Below are 17,231 nucleotides of genomic sequence, written 5' to 3'. Positions count from 1 at the left end.
AGAACCTGTCCTTTTACTAGATGACATGATATACTGGCATTTGTGTTGCACTGTATATCATTGGCATAGCATATCAATTTACCCACACGAACAGCACATTTGGATTTGAACTATAATACCTGTATCCCCATATAATTGTGACGTTAGGGTTGTAAGCTTCCGGCACCAGTAGTTGACTGCGAATGTTCAATAGAATGTGATGCGATTGTTTGCTTGTTTCGGGTTAGTTAGTGTGGTGTACTTGGTGGTGAAGGATTAGCTGTTATCTGTTATATGTCCACATTGTATCGATGAAGAAAAGCTTTTAATGGAGGGCTTTGGAATGAGAGCACACAGTAAGCCACAGTTCAGTTGGTCAGATATGTTGCCAGATATTTTGCTCAAAAGGGTGGAAAGTAGTTTAATGAACTGGAACTTTCCTCATTCCTATATAGCTTCTAGTAAACCTCTCAGCATCTCCCATTTCATTTCCTGACGTCAGTCTCTCTCTGCTGTGAAACTCAATGAAACACTTACTTACCAGGCGGCCTTAAACACATGGAAAGCAAAAATGTTCATGAATGTAGAGCCCCTAACAATGCAAAAAAAGGAGATAGGTGCTGTGTAGGAGCTGTGTAGGTGCTGTGTAAAAGCAAACAGTACAGTGATATCATCCCTGGTGATTTCAAGTCCATGTCTGGTCTTAGTGAGGTACACAGGAGAAAGTGAGAGACATTGATAGCTTGATGAAGAGATGCTAAAACTCTAATAATACTCATTAGAGTATGCTGATTGGTCAGTAGAAATGATGTCACTTCAGCTCCTTCACACCTGTTGTGATGGTCTCATCAGAAAGATCCCAAATCACAGGGTCACCAACTGCTGCTATGGTGACGTGCTAGTAACTATTCACTACAGTTAACAAGTTTCACACTGATACTGTATGTCAACAGATACAGATTATATTTAACCTGATATTAGACCAAAGCAAATTGTTTATGGTTTTCTTTCAAGTTTTCTTTCACTCTATCAATTCCTAGTCTTTAGTTACTCATATTGTGTAGTACTGTAATGTGTATATATAGCCTTTTAAAGTAGGTGCATAGGTATGACGGCAATTGTTGGTTTTCATAGCAAATTCATTTCCCTTTCTCAATCTCAAACATTCTCTATTAGCACGTTTGTCCCCTGCTGTTTTTCCATGACCTTAGGAGGGGTATAGTTAGGCAACTAGGAATGGTGGGAAAAATCCTTAGGTGCCTTAAAATCAGACGTATAAGAATCTGTGAATGAATGTCTTAGGTTGACATCTTTGGTTGGACTACAATGCCTGGCAGAGTGCTTGGCCATCACTGCTTGTGTTGCTTGGGTAGTTTCACCACAAAACGGCTGTTAGGGAGAAAACTAGCTTGGCTTTGTTCATCCAAGTGCATTGATATTGCTAGTGTCAATTTAGAGTTGGATCAAATTGACTGTTGTATGACTGCTGCGCGTGTTGATATGAGGTCTAGGATATGAGGATGTGATTCTAGTCACATTGTGTGAATAGAATGCAGGTATCTTCATGATTGGTACACACTGTTTATACTTTATCATCAGGCAGTCTTGTACGTTGATGGTCTTTGATTTAGGAACAGAGAAAGCGGCGTAGAAAATGTTATCAAAATCTAATTGAATCAGTGGAACAGGAGCAAACGTGGGGTTCGGCAGAGAAAACTAACATCCCAGAGAGTATTCTCATCAGATAGGAGATGGTGAAGATGACCCCGTTTCTCCTCCGCCTCCTTGCTAAGAGATCGTAACCTCGTTCCAGTTGTCAATGCCTTATGGTTTATTATCGTCGCCACAAACCAGGGATTGACTAAACTTCACCTGCCAAAAGTGTAATAGTGCTTCATACAACAGGCAGGCACACATACAGCTGGTTTACCTCATGGTTGAGAGTCAGTTACAGTGGGATAGATAGGTGTATTTGTATATGACGCCCATCAAAGCACTTTGCCATGCCTGTGTTCTATGCAGCAGTCCTGCATCTTATCCCCATGTCTTCAGGCATGCCCTCTAAAGCATTACGACACGTTATTTAATGATTGCTATGAAAGTGGAAATTGTGATAAGAGGGTGGAAGATTTGAATTGTTGGGCACATGGATGAGGTCAATGCAGTACGTTTTCAACAATCTATCTTCTGTAACTTTGGTGTTTACGCACTCTTACTGGCCGTCTTGACTGGTTGTTCTGAAAGAAGCTCCATTAGGTACATACATAACCCTCATCTAGTATGCATTCCACACTGGTAGCACTGGGTGGCTCAGGTCCATATAGATACAGTACTGCATATCCATGATGAATTGCTTTCCAGATACATTATAGTGATTGAAAATATTAGCATTTTAGGAAAATAATGCTCTTTAAGACGTAATCGCTAAACACACATACACAAAGACATTTAGAGTAACAAATTGTATCATATATCACAGTACTCAATCAATCAACAATGGTTGCGATATATTGCTCTGCGGCCCTGTACGTATGGAACTCTTTTAGGAGCTGAAAATTACTCATGTTCTATCATCATGGACTAGTGTGTTTGGTGAGCTGCTGTGCTAAAAACCTTAAGGAAGAGTCACTAAAGGTGATGATATTATTTTGTTACTTCTTTATTTTTTGTAAAAAATTTACAGAGATCGGTTTATTCTGATAATCCGCACAAACAAACAGATGCACACACACACACACACACACACACACACACACACACACACACACACACACAAACACACACAGACACGCTACATATTTCACAGCAGTACCACAAGATGTCATCAAGATGGCACCCTAAATTCTTTCTTTTCAACAACTTATCTTGAAGTATTTTGACACCACCACAGGCCCTGTAAACTTTGCTTTTTTTTTTTCTTTCAATCTTATATTTCTTCATTTTTTACAGTGCAGTTACACTGTAAGAATGTCTCTCTCTTCTCATAAAACATTTGATTCAATTTGGAGCACAGAGTTAATTGTTATCATTATCACTGATCTTTATTTCCACAAAATACAATGGGCTCTTTCTTCATTTCCTCGAGGCAATGCTATTGACTCATGGCTTATTTAAAAAGGTTTGATCGAATCAGGGCTGCTTTACATTCTAAACCTCATGGACTGCGAGTGCCTGCTGCCCGATTAGCAATAAGCTTCATTCAAACAATGGACTCACAATGCACTGTAGCCTCTATATCAAATGACCTTCCAATTTGACCTGTCATCCAATCTGCTCACACTCTGTTTCTTAGTTAATGCCAATATTGTAGAATGGAGGATTCTGCCCACAAGGTCTCCCATTCCCCTGCTATTAACTAGGCCTACATGTATCTCAACTGTATGGACATTCGGGGCATATGTGCGTTCATTGTTCACATTGACAGTCATTGCATTGTTTGCCTTTAAAAGCGAATGAAACCCCCCCAGGGAAGAGAAAGGGCACCCTTGACCTGTGCTATTTTCTCTTTTTTCTAAATGTTTTGCGAGGTGAGACAGCTTTCATTCTATGTTTACCTATGGTGGAGAAATGTCTGATGTCTTGTGGGTAGAATTAATCAATTGGAATGTGACATGGAAGAAAAAAATCATATGAAGGTAGATGTTTAGCTTAAACTATTTTTAATTATTAGATATATCAATAATGAGGATGAATATAATGCCAAATATGCATTATTTGTACAGAAATATACATATATAAATATATAAATATATGCCTAATTTAAACGGAACTATTTTCTGCTCTTGACCATGTTTTTGTTGTTTAAACTTTTATTTGTCTACGTTATTTTATAAGGTCTTAAGATAGCATGCAGGGTAGTGAAAATGAAGGTATTCTCTGATGTTTCATTGCTGTTCAGTATTGCAGTTTGTTTTGTATGATTCATTTGCTGATTCAGTTACTATTCACATTTAATTTATATATTTGGTTGTCTGAAATGAATTGTAAACCTTTCTTTTCTAAATGAGAGTTTTTTGGAACGTTCTTTATCATGGTATTTATTTAGTATTTTATCAATGTGCTTCAGTATTTTTGCCATAGTTTATCAATCTGCCTCTTTGAATTAAGTATTGTTAATGACCATCTGTTGTAAATACAAATTAAACTTTTTGGAAAAAAAACTGCTTCTAACTTGTTTTTTTTGCTGTGTATATACAGTCATATGAAAAAGTAAGTACACTCCCTGGAAAGTTGTCTTTTTTTGCACAAATTTGGACAGGTGGATATGTAATCTTCACTTCAACACTATCGACAGATAAAGGTGACCTAATTTAACAAATGACACTAAAAGATTATACTTTGCAATCATTTATTTATAAAAAATCTACAGAAATCCAATTCCATAGTGTGGAAAAAAAACATTCCCCCCCCTAGCTTCAATAGCTGGTGTTGCCCCCTGCTGAAATAGCTCTTGCAACTGTCTATCCGTCTTATACATCGACTCAGAGGAATTTGCCCATTCTTTACAGTACTGCTTCAACTGTGTCATGTTCCAGGGCTTTCTTGCATGCACGGTCCGCTTCAAGTCCCCCATAGCATTTAGACAGGATTGATATCTAGGCCAGGTAGAGGCCAGGTATTTTGATCTTGGCATGATATGTGTTACCACACAGTTAAGACCAAACCAGACCAAGTTTCTAATCTTTATGGAAGGCTGGACCCTCCCAAGTTACTCTCTAATCATTTGCATCTGCTCTGGTGCACCTGATTCTAATTTGAGCCATTTTTTGTGATGTAAAGGTAGGGGTCTACTATCTTTTTCCGCATAAGGAAATTGCATTTTTGTTTTAGTTTTTAGTTTGTATTTTAATTGCATAACATTTTCAAATTCAACTTTTTTTGTGTGATTTGTTAAATTAGGTTACCTTTACCAATGAATGTGGTTGGAATTTAGCTCAAATATCCATGTGTTCAAATATGTTTAAAAAAATCAAAAGACCACTTTCCAGGATGTGAACTTACTTTTTCACGACTGTATATATACTGAACAATATATACAATATACTGAACAAATATAAATGCAACATGCAACAATTTCAATTGTTTTACTGAGTTACAAATCATATAAGGAAATCAGTTAATTGAAATAAATTCATTAGGCCCTAATCTATGGATTTCACATGGCTGGGAATACAGATATGCATCTGTTGGTTACAGATACCTTAAAATAAAAAGTGGGGTGTTGATCAGAAAACCAGACAGTGTCTGGTGTGACTCCCATGTGCCTCATGCAGCGCGACACATCTCCTTCGCATAGAGTTGATCAGGCTGTTGATTTTGACTTATGCAATGTTGTCCCACTCCTCTTCAATGGCTGTGCGAAGTTGAGGGACATTGGCAGGAACTGGAAAGTCAATCCAGAGGATCCCAAACATGCTCATTAGGTGACATGTCTGGTGAGTATGCAGCCCATTTGTAGCTTCCAGGAATTGTGTACAGATCCTTGTGACATGGGGCCGTGCATTATCATGCTGAAACATGAGGTGATGGCGGCAGATGAATGGCGCGACAATGGGCCTCTGGATGTCGTAATGGTATCTATGTGCATTTCATTTCGATAAAATGCCATTGTGTTTAGTGTCCATTGCTTATGCCTGCCCCTACCATAACCCCTTCACCACCCTGGGGCACTCTGTTCACAACGTTGTCATCATCAAACCGCTCGCCCACGCGAGGCATGAGGCCAGTTGGACGTACTGCCAAATTCTCTAAAATACATTGGACGCGGCTTATGCTAGAGACATTAACATTCAGTTCTCTGGCAACAGCTCTGGTGGACATTCCTACAGTCAGCATGGCAATTGCATGCTCCCTCAAAACTTGAGACATCTGTGGCATTGTGTTTCATTACAAAACTGCACATTTTAGAGTGGCCTTTTATTGTCCCCAGCACAAGGTGCATCTGTGTAGTGATCATACTGTTTAATCAGCTTCTTAATATGCCAGACCCATCAGGTGGAAGGATTATCTTGGCAAAGGAGAAATCCTCACTAACGGGGATGTAAACATTTATGCACAAAATGTGAGAGAAATAAGCTTTTTGTGTGTATGGAACATTTCTGGGATTTCTTATTTCAGCTCATGAAACATGGGACCAACACTTTACATGTTGCGTATATATTTTTGTTCAGTGTAGTTTTTGAGAGATTGCAACATGTCTGTGTTATGATGAGAAAATACATATCATCTTGGATAGTCCCTTTACTTACTTTAAATTATTACAATTATTTAAAATGAAGCCACCATCAACTGTTCTTTCAGCCAATGTTGAATGAAACTGTGTTGACCAGAAGGAGGAGCTCTTAGAGAGAAAAACTATCTCAACTTGCGTTTGGATTCAGTCAATATCCCCAACCTATCTTGGAAGATCTGCTTTATAGCTCGATTGAAATTTAAAAGCAATGTTCCTGTGTTTTCGGACTGCAAACTCTGCATATGTTGCCTCAATCGGCAGTTACCTTTACATTTGAATCAGTTAGGCAATACGGATAAAGTCCCTTTATCAGGTTTGATAGGGTTCATTTACAACCGTACATACTTCATCAAAACAACAAACATTCCATTGACCTATATTTTAGACAGTGTGCCTTTCAGGATAACACTTTACTTTACTGGGGTACACATTCATAACAGCATTTATTACACCTTCATGAAATGTGTATTAACACCTTTATGAGTGTAGCCTCTACATTTGTTGTGTGTTGGTCGTCTGTAGCTCATTTGGTAAAGCATTGCCCTTGCAACACCAGAATTGTGGGTTTGATTCCTAGGACCACCCGTATGTAAAATGAACGTATGAATACGTAGCTGTAAATTGCTTTAGATAAAAGCATCTGGTAAATAGCATATATTACCTACCAATTTACTTTCATGTTTTTGAAATGTAACATAAATGTGACCATATTGTTAATCAGTCCAGTACCAGTATTTAATCTTTGTGTCTGGTGTAGCCTAGTTGTCGGTGATTCCTTACCCTTCTAACATTCCCTTTGGCAACATGAGCAAATCACTGCAGAGCATTTAACCAGGAAACATTGGGAAGGAAAGAGGAGACCTATGTCAGTTGCACAACACAATGCATTCAACTGAAATGTGTCTTCCACATTCAACCCAACCTGTGAATCAGAAAGGTGCAGTGGGCTGCCTTAATCGGCGTCCAGGGAGCAGTTGTTGTTGGGGGCCAACTGCCTTGCTCAAGTGTAGAACCTCACATTTTTCCACTTTGCCGGGTTGGGGAATTGAATCGTCCAACGCTCTTAATCGCTGGGCTACCTGCTGCCCCCTCATTGTAGCAGCAGACACAGGAAAGTAATCCTACCTCTACTTATGTAAGATAATGACTGCACTCTCCTCAGATGAGTAAAGGGAAACAGATGTTGACTGTTAAACTGATCAGAGGTTGTATTTTTACAAGGATCCCTGTATTTAGCTCCACCTGTCATTGGTCCAGACAGCTGGATGTTGATGAAATCGTGGAACACAGAGCCTTTTGTGATGAGTACGTGACTAGACACACTCTCCTCCCTCCCTATATGTTCCTGAAACTAGCATGGATTTAAAAGCATGGTTGTGTTACAGTAACAACCGTGAAATTTGGACTACATGTTTGTTATACTATATATATGTATGTTGATTGATTCATTGCCTTATGAATTTCTTTCTTCTGGGGTTAGGGTAAGATCCTTGGGATGTCCCTACCCTAAATCCCAATCCTAAACATAATGTTAGGGTTGGGGTTTAGGGTAGGGACATCCCAAGGATCTCGGATAGCACTGACCATGCTGAAAGCCCCCAGTGTTCTCTACAGCAGTAGCTGTGTGTGGGTAAAATCACCTGGGAAGCCAAGCCAGGAAAAAAAGTAAAATTACAACCTGTGTTGTGATAACTGCATTGTTTGCTCTATAACCTGTAAGTTCATATTCCTTGCCACTGTGGTATATTTTATTTAACTAGGCAAGTCAGTTAAGAACAAATTCTTATTTTCAATGACTGCCTAGGAACAGTGGGTTAACTGCCTTGTTCAGAACAACAGATTTTTACCTTGTCAGCTTGGGGATTTGATCTTGCAACCTTTCAGTTACTGATCCAATGCTCTAACCACTAGGCTACCTGTAGCCCCAAATAAGTCTGAGGCCGAGACAATTGTCTCTGAGGCTGAGTGGCACAGTGGCAGAATAAATCAACCACACCTTTGTTTCATTACAAAACCGGAGAGCAACCTCTGAAGTCCACAAAACAAAAGGTTACATGGTCAATCAAGTTAATGTTTCTGTAATTTTCTGAGAACTAAACAACTTTTAATTTAGAACTGCAGAGAGTTACCGCAAGTCTCAAAGAAAACATGAGCTGGCACTGATTTATGTGTGTGGTATGTTTGGTGTCTGTGCGTTTGTGCAAGTAGAAGAAACATGTTGACTCACACTACTTGTAGAGAAACGCCAATGGCATCCATGTTGCCTAAACGGTCTATGACTCTGTCATACAGTACACACTTTTAGCTTTTGTTGTCCTGGGCTACCTGGCTAAAATGCTTGCTCGCTAGTCTCACTTCCTTTCAAATCAAATAAACTTTTATTGGTCACATACACATGGTTAGCAGATGTTAATGCGAGTGTAGCAAAATGCTTGTGCTTCTAGTTCCGACAGTGCAGTAATATCTAACAAGTCATCAAACAATTCCACAACAACTACCTAATACACACAAATCTAAAGGGATGGGGTAAGAATATGTACATATATATATATATATGGATGAGCGATGGCCAAGCGGCATAGGCAAGGTGCAATAGATGGTATAAAATACAGTATATAAATATGAGTAATGTAAGATATGTAAACATTATTAGTGTGGCATTATTTAAAGTGACTAGTGATACATTTATTAAAATAGCCAATGATTTGAGTCTATATGTAGGCAGCAGCCTCTGTGTTAGTGATGGCTGTTTAACAGTCTGATGGCCTTGAGATAGAAGCTGCTTTTCAGTCTCTCGGTCCCAGCTTTGATACACCTGTACTGACCTCGCCTTCTGGATGGTAACGGGGTGAACAACGGGGTAACGGTGGTTGATGTCCTTGATGATCTTTTTGGCCTTCCTGTGACATTGGGTGCTGTAGGTGTCCTGGAGGGAAGGTAGTTTGCCCCCAGTGATGCGTTGTGCAGACCACACCACCCTCTGGAGAGCCTTGCTGTTTAGGGTGGTGCAGTTGCCGTACCAGGCAGTGATACAGCCCGACCGGATGCTCTCAATTGTGCATCTGTAAAAGTTTGTGAGGGTTTTAGGTGACAAGCCAAATTTCTTCAGCCTCTTGAGTATGAAGAGGCGCTATTGCGCCTTATTCACCCCACTGCCTGTGTGGGTGGACCATTTCAGTTTGTCCCTGATGTGGAAGCCTAGGAACTTAAAACTTTCCACCTTCTCCACTACTGTCCCATTGATGTGGATATGGGGTGCTCCATCTGCTGTTTCCTGAAGTCCACGATTATCTCCTTTGTTTTGTTGACTTATAGTGAGAGGTTGTTTTCCTGACACCATGCTCCGAGTGCACTCACCTCCTCCCTGTAGGCTGTCTCGTCATTGTTGGTAATCAAGCCCACTACTGTTGTGTCATCTTCAAACGTGATGATTGAGTTGGAGGCATGCATGGCCACGCAGTCATGGACTAACAGGGAGTACAGGAGGGGGCTGAGTACGCACCGTTGTGGGGCCCCAGTGCTGAGGATCAGTGAAATGGTGATGTTGTTTCCTACCGGCGGGCAGCCCGTCAGAAAGTCCAGGACCCAGTTGCACAGGGCGGGGTTGAGACCCAGGGCCTCAAGCTTAATGATGAGCTTGGAGGGTACTATGGTGTTGAATGCTGAGCTGTAGTCAATGAACAGCATTCTTACATAGGAATTCCTCTGGTCCAGATGGGATAGTGCAGTGTGATGGCTTGCATGGTCAACGATATGCCAGGCCTGCTAATTAACATTAGCATACTACATCTAGTTAACCATTGAATTTCCATCCTCCCAGGCCAGGGGCACAGTGTATGAATTCAGGCTTGGATCAGAATTGCCATTATAGTTATTGGCCAGTATGGAAAATTAAGTAAAACCACAAGTCCAAATCCCTATCTCCATCCCTGGCTAATTTAGGAAAGGGACGATTTTAGCTAGCTAGCCAGCCAACGGAGGACAACGACACAACTAGATGCAGCAATTCAAGTTTTTTTCAGTCAATGACATTTGGCTTCTAATGTGATTGGTCTGAAGCCAAATCCAAACTAGCTTCCCTTGACATTTTTTTGTGGTGAGCCAGGACCTTTCACAGCTGAGCTCACTCAGTTTAGCTAAACGCTGATTGGCTATTATTATTATTTTAGTTTTTTTTCAATGGAGGCCAAATGCTCGCTGGCTTCCCTTGCATTCAATGCTATGGGCGGAAACAATGTCATACTATTTTTGACCAGACAGCATCAGATAGATCAGACAAAAAAGTGGAGTGCTGTTTTGTTCGCTCCGATGCTTTCTCCAGTGAGATACGTTCAGCCTCTTGCGAACTGAAATTAATTTATGAAACACAGAGAGACCAAAGATTCATTATTTTGTATCACGGTGTCCTTGTCCTCCCATAACCTGGACGACGCTGGGCCAATTATGCACCGCCTCATGGGTCTCCCTATCGTGGCCGGCTGCGACACAACCTGGGATTGAACCTGGGTCTATAGTGATGCTATAGCTCCCCTGGCGGGCCGGGCGCATGCACATTGACACGGTTGCCAGTTGTACGGTGTTTTCTCTGACACATTGGTGGTTAAGTGAATATTGTGTCAAGAAGCAGTGCGGCATGGCGGGTTGTGTTTCGGAGGACGCATGGCTCTTGACCTTCGCCTCTCCCGAGTCCGTACAGGAGTTGCAGCGATGGGACAAGACTGTAACTACCAATTCTATATCACAAAATTGTGGAGAAAAAGAGGGTACAAATGTAAAAATAACAAGGAAGGATTTTTAAGACTTGAGTCAATTGAGGCATGTATTGTGTATGTGTGCCATTCAGAGGGTGAATGGGCAAGACAAAATATTTAAGTGCCTTTGAATGGGGTATTGTAGTAGTTGTGTCAATAATTGCAACACTTTTGGGTTTTTCACAGTCAACAGTTTCCTGTGTGTATCAAGAATGGTCCTCCACCCAAAGGACTTCCAGCCAACTTGACACAACTGTGGGAAGCATTGGAGTCAACATGGGCCAACATCCCTATGGAACGCTTTTGACACATTGTAGATTCCATGCCCCAAAGAATTGAGGCTATTCTGGGGGCAAGATGGTGTGGGGTGCAACTCAATATTAGGATGGTGTTCCTAATGTTTTGTACACTCAGTGTATATCTGGAGCCACACATGGACATTATTTAGCTATTTCACCACTTACATGTACCTGTCAAAAGTTTGGACAAACCTACTCATTCAAGGGTATTTCTTTATTTTTACTATTTTCTACATTGTACAAAAATAGTGAAGACATCAAAACTATGAAATAACACATATGGAATCATGTGGTAACCAATTTATTTATTTTTACAAATGTAAATATATTTGAGATTCTTAAAAGTAGCCACCCTTTGCCTTGATGACAGCTTTGCGGGGGGGAGACATGCTGGAGATGCCATGGAACCTGAGAACAGGCCTGGTCTGAGAAAACAACTGTGCTTTGTGAACGCTCGCCAAAGGTGCAACTGGCATTGAACCAGAGGTGTGATGTCATGTCAGCCTGATTCAGTGGTCTGTTTGAATGGGATACTAGAGACTACTAGCAGGGGAGCCCCCAGACCCCAGTGCATTCTGTCTCCCTTGTCAGGTGGTTTCTGCTGTGGAGACTTTCCGTTGGATATTTGGTTTTGGTGTATATTATGAAAATCCACCACCTTGTCCTACCAGCCAGCTGTCTAAATTGGAATAATCATACTTTTTCAAAAAATTATCCATGGTTTTTCCATAGCCTTTCTCCTGAGACTGGTCAATGACATGGACGGTTTCGCTAAAAATGTATTTCCTAATTTCCTTGTAGGCCACGGCACAATCCCAATGCTTCTACTGCAACAACTGTGTTAACTGTGTTAACTCTTTTATTGGTTTGAGTCATTCAGTTACCTCACTGCCCAGAAAATCAAACAATGTGGTCATTCTTGGCAGAGTGCCCTCGTTTGTTCTAAATATACTGTATTCTTGTGTGGAGCTACTGTAGCCATTTCATTGTTGGCTGTGGTTGCAGCTTTTGTCAAGAAGATAATCTTGACAAAGATATTATAACGTTTTATTCCAAATGATTTAAAGCTGGAATCCTTAATTGAAGCACTGATACTATCAAGAAAGCGGTCACAGTGCCTGTGTTTTGGTAAAAAGCTGAGGGATAGTTTTCATAGCAGTCAAATAGTTTCTAATTTCTCACACTCCTGAGAGTGATGATATAACAGACTGTAGGAAAAGAAAAGTATATGATTGGAAAGTGGGAGAAGGGGAGAGAGAGAAAGAGAGAGGCTTAGTTTCTGACTAGATCTGGTCCCAGAACAGCAGCAGGTCTCAGTGTGCTGTTTATTTCTAATGAGGAGTGCAGGCAAAATCTTGTGATGAGTGAAATAGCTTCCTGCTAATCCAAATGTAGAATTATCTCAATTATAATGACCTCATTTGACCTGTTTCTCTAACCTGATGTCTGCAATTGTGACTCCTCCAAATAAAAGGTGCCCTCTGGCAGTTAATGAAAATAGGTTAACCTCAGTTTGTTCTCAGAGCAAGTCTGCCTTCCAAAACTCCAATGAGACACTATATCACTCGATCAGTCCAAACCCACCTCTATTTCCTCTCTCAGGCAGTATGTGGAGAATGTTCTGGCCTTGATTCACAGACCAGCCGAGTAACCTTAACAAGAGCAAATCTCCTCATGCTGATGGAAAGTAAATGTTCCAGTCCTGTCTGAATGCTCCCCAAAACATAAGGAGAGGTATTAAATCCAAATGGTTAAGGTAAGGGTTACGGATTGGGATAGGCTTAAAACAAAATTCTCAAAAACAACTGTCTATCACTGGATTCAAACATATAACTTGCTGCACAAAAAGTAGATGCTTACGCCCATTCTCCATCTCTGTCCACAAAGCTGAAACCTACTTCAAGGTAACAGAGCTCACGGTTGCCCCTAATGTCCGGTTTCCATGTCCTCTCTCGACGTCCCCAGACACGGATGGACATCGAATACTGACTTATCATAGGTGACCTGGCTGGTCCACATACAGTGCAGTGACATCGGGAACTCTAGTGACAGGGTGACAGAGGAATTTTAGTGTATAAATAACGCGAATCCTAACTATGGTCCCTTCTGAGCAAAACAATCACACATCTTTACAAGCAAAACAAACTCAGATCTTCACTCCTTTGAGTCTTTGTGACAGATTCATAATATGAGTCATTCAGGGTTGACAGTGGGGTATGTGGTTTTACTAATTAGGGGTATTTTGACTCATGCTGAATACAAATGTGCCAACAGCCAAACTAAACAAAAAAGGCTAAAAAAATGTTTTTTGAACGATATAATGAGATGAGATCTTCTGGAGAGACAAGTCAGAGTGCATACACACATTTTTTTGTTTTATATCGGGACGTGAGAAAAAAATAGGAAACCATTACACTGCTCTTGCTAGTATCACTGTTCTTTATTATGCTTTACTCATGAAGCGAAATAAAGAGCAGTGATAGTAGCAAGAGTACGGATAGTAGCAAGAGCACTGATAGTAACACGAGCACTGATAGCAGCAAGAGCAGTGATAGTTGCAAGAGCACTGATAGTAACAAGAGCACTGATAGCAGCAAGAGCAGTGATAGTAGCAAGAGCAGTGATAGTAGCAAGAGCAGTGATAGTAGCAAGAGCACTGATAGTAGCAAGAGCACTGAAAGTAGCAAAAGCACTGATAGTAGCAAGAGCAGTGATAGTAGCAAGAGCGGTGACACAAGCAAGAGCAGTGATAGTAGCAAGAGCAGTGATAGTAGCAAGAGCACTGATAGTAGCAAGAGCACTGATAGTAGCAAGAGCGGTGATAGTAGCAAGAGCACTGATAGTAGCAAGAGCACTGATAGTAGCAAGAGCGGTGATAGTAGCAAGAGCACTGATAGTAGCAAGAGTGGTGATACTAGCAAGAGCACTGATGATACTAGCAAGAGCACTGATAGTAGCAAGAGCGGTGACACAAGCAAGAGCAGTGATAGTAGCAAGAGCACTGATAGTAGCAAGAGCACTGATAGTAGCAAGAGCACTGATAGTAGCAAGAGCGGTGATAGTAGCAAGAGCACTGATAGTAGCAAGAGCGGTGATACTAGCAAGAGCACTGATAGTAGCAAGAGCACTGATAGTAGCAAGAGCAGTGATAGTAGCAAGAGCGGTGATACTAGCAAGAGCACTGATAGTAGCAAGAGCGGTGATAGTAGCAAGAGCGATGATAGTAGCAAGAGCACTGATAGTAGCAAGAGCAGTGATAGTAGCAAGAGCGGTGATACTAGCAAGAGCACTGATAGTAGCAAGAGCGGTGATAGTAGCAAGAGCGATGATAGTAGCAAGAGCACTGATAGTGGCAAGAGCACTGATAGTAGCAAGAGCACTGATACTAGTAAGAGCACTGATAGTAGCAAGAGCGGTGATAGTAGCAAGAGCAGTGATAGTAGCAAGAGCACTGATAGTAGCAAGAGCACTGATAGTAGCAAGAGTGGTGATAGTAGCAAGAGCACTGATAGTAGCAAGAGCACTGATAGTAGCAAGAGTGGTGATAGTAGCAAGAGCACTGATAGTAGCAAGAGCAGTGATAGTAGCAAGAGCACTGAAAGAAGCAAGAGCACTGATAGTAGCAAGAGCAGTGATAGTATCAAGAGCAGTGATACCAGCAATAGCAGTGATAGTAGCAAGAGCGGTGATACTAGTTAGAGCGGTGATAGTAGCAAGAGCACTGAAAGTAGCAAGAACACTGAAAGTAGCAAGAGCACTGATAGTAGCAAGAGCGGTGTGAGGCTTTCTTATTTTTCTCATCTTATTCAACTTTTGCCAATCACCTGCAACAAAGATAGCTCAGATGTGCGATTGCCTTCATAATTTTAAATATCAGGACATACAAGCATTTCCTAGGCTGGTTCCAAAATACACCAATTGATTATCTTTACTCAAAACAAGAGTTTAAGCTTGCAAGATCTTATTCACAAATGCTCTGTTCTGCTGACATGCCATGCCATTCTGCCAAGTAGCCTATGAATTATAATGAATCTCCTCTCTTTACTAAATGCCGAACTAGCATTTAATTGCTTCTCAAGATATTGACATCAAGAGTGAGAGTGGATCCTCTAACCTTGACATTTGATTGGTCTTGTGTATAAACATTCTTCCCTCAACCAGTCTGCAAATTCAATTCCCATTCATCATCTGCAGTACTGCTGACTCAATGTCCATCAATTAGCCAATTAGGCATAGGCACAGTCATTTTTGTCTGTCTGCTGTCTGCGTACATTGATCAGAAAATACTTTGAAATTATGAATTGTGACAATATAGGCTTTTTTCTGAGTGTTCTCATATTTTCTAAGTGTAGGTACAGCTACTGTTGTCTTACTGATCTGGCAGAAGATTCCAGTGGTGGAAAAAGTAGTCAATTGTCATACTTAGGTAAAAGTAAAGATAACTAAATAGAAAAGTTCTCGCAACACAGAAACAAAAAGTCGGACAATTGAATTTAAGTCAAAAAGCGTTACTTCCTATAAACAGAATTACAAGTTACTTCATATAAACAGGATTACAAGTTACTTCATATAAACAGGATTACAAGTTACTTCCTATAAACAGGATTACAAGTTACTTCCTATAAACAGGATTACAAGTTACTTCCTATAAACAGGATTACAAGTTACTTCCTATAAACAGGATTACAAGTTACTTCCTATAAACAGGATTACAAGTTACCCTATAAACAGGATTACAAGTTACTTCCTACATACCGGATTACAAGTTACTTCCTATAAACAGGATTACAAGTTACTTCCTACAAACAGGATTACAAGTTACTTCCTATAAACAGGATTACAAGTTACTTCCTATAAACAGGATTACAAGTTACTTCCTATAAACAGGATTACAAGTTACTTCCTATAAACAGGATTACAAGTTACTTCATATAAACAGCATTACAAGTTACTTCATATAAACAGCATTACGATATGGTGTAACAGAGTGTATAAACAGTATTTGGTGTGTGAATGAAAACACAAAGGTGTCCGACAGGACATCTGTGCTTTCCTATACGTAACTTAACTAACTTAACGTAACTAATTTGACCAAGACGACTTTTAGGTCCTTTGAGGTTACACTATATCCTGTCTTCTTTGGTGATCTTCAATTCTGAAGGTCATCATAATTTTATTTGGTGCCAAGAAAACATGGGACTTTAGCTTCTTCAGTCCTCGCAGGACACAGGGCACAGAAATACAGGACACAGAAATAATTATATTTACATCTATCCGTGTAGTAAAATCTATCAGTGACTCTTTTTTTGGCCATCTGAATCTACCGTAAGGCTTCAAGTCATTAACAAATTCTAGCAAAGTGCCTGGACACCCATTCTCAACCAAGATAACTTTTTTTGCGTTTTAATGTTGGAAAAATCCTTGCACACAGCACTATATATTTGACCTTTATTTAACCAGGCAAGTCAGTTAAAGAACAAATTCTTAATTTCAATGACAGTCTTGGAACAGTGGGTTAACTGCCTGTTCAGGGGCAGAACGTCAGATTTGTACCTTTTCAGCTCGGGGATTCAAACTTGCAACCTTTCGGTTACTAGTTCAATGCTCTAACCACTAGGCTACCCTGCCGCCTGCTGATATAGTATATCCTTACTATATCCTAATCAAGGTTTGTTTAGAATGTTTCTCTTACTGTAGATCATTATAGTCAAGGTCAGAGCTCTCAGAAGCTGTAGTGAGGCGGTTTGGGTTTTGCCCAGCAATGACATCTTTCTTCCGTGACCTTGAGCACCCCTTAACTTCCCATACTGCTTCTGAGAAAACATCTAATGTAGTCTTGAGCAATCCTTTTAAGTATTCCTCTGTCCATTTGGACTGTCATTTTTATGACCATAGAGTAAATATGCAGGGTTTATAAACCCCTCTGAGTGTGTGTGTGTGTGTGCGTGTGCGTGTGTGCGTGTGCGCATG

This window comes from Oncorhynchus mykiss, chromosome 4 (assembly GCF_013265735.2).
Source record: "Oncorhynchus mykiss isolate Arlee chromosome 4, USDA_OmykA_1.1, whole genome shotgun sequence".
NCBI classification, from domain to species: domain Eukaryota; kingdom Metazoa; phylum Chordata; class Actinopteri; order Salmoniformes; family Salmonidae; genus Oncorhynchus; species Oncorhynchus mykiss.
This window is presented reverse-complemented; position numbering follows the sequence as displayed.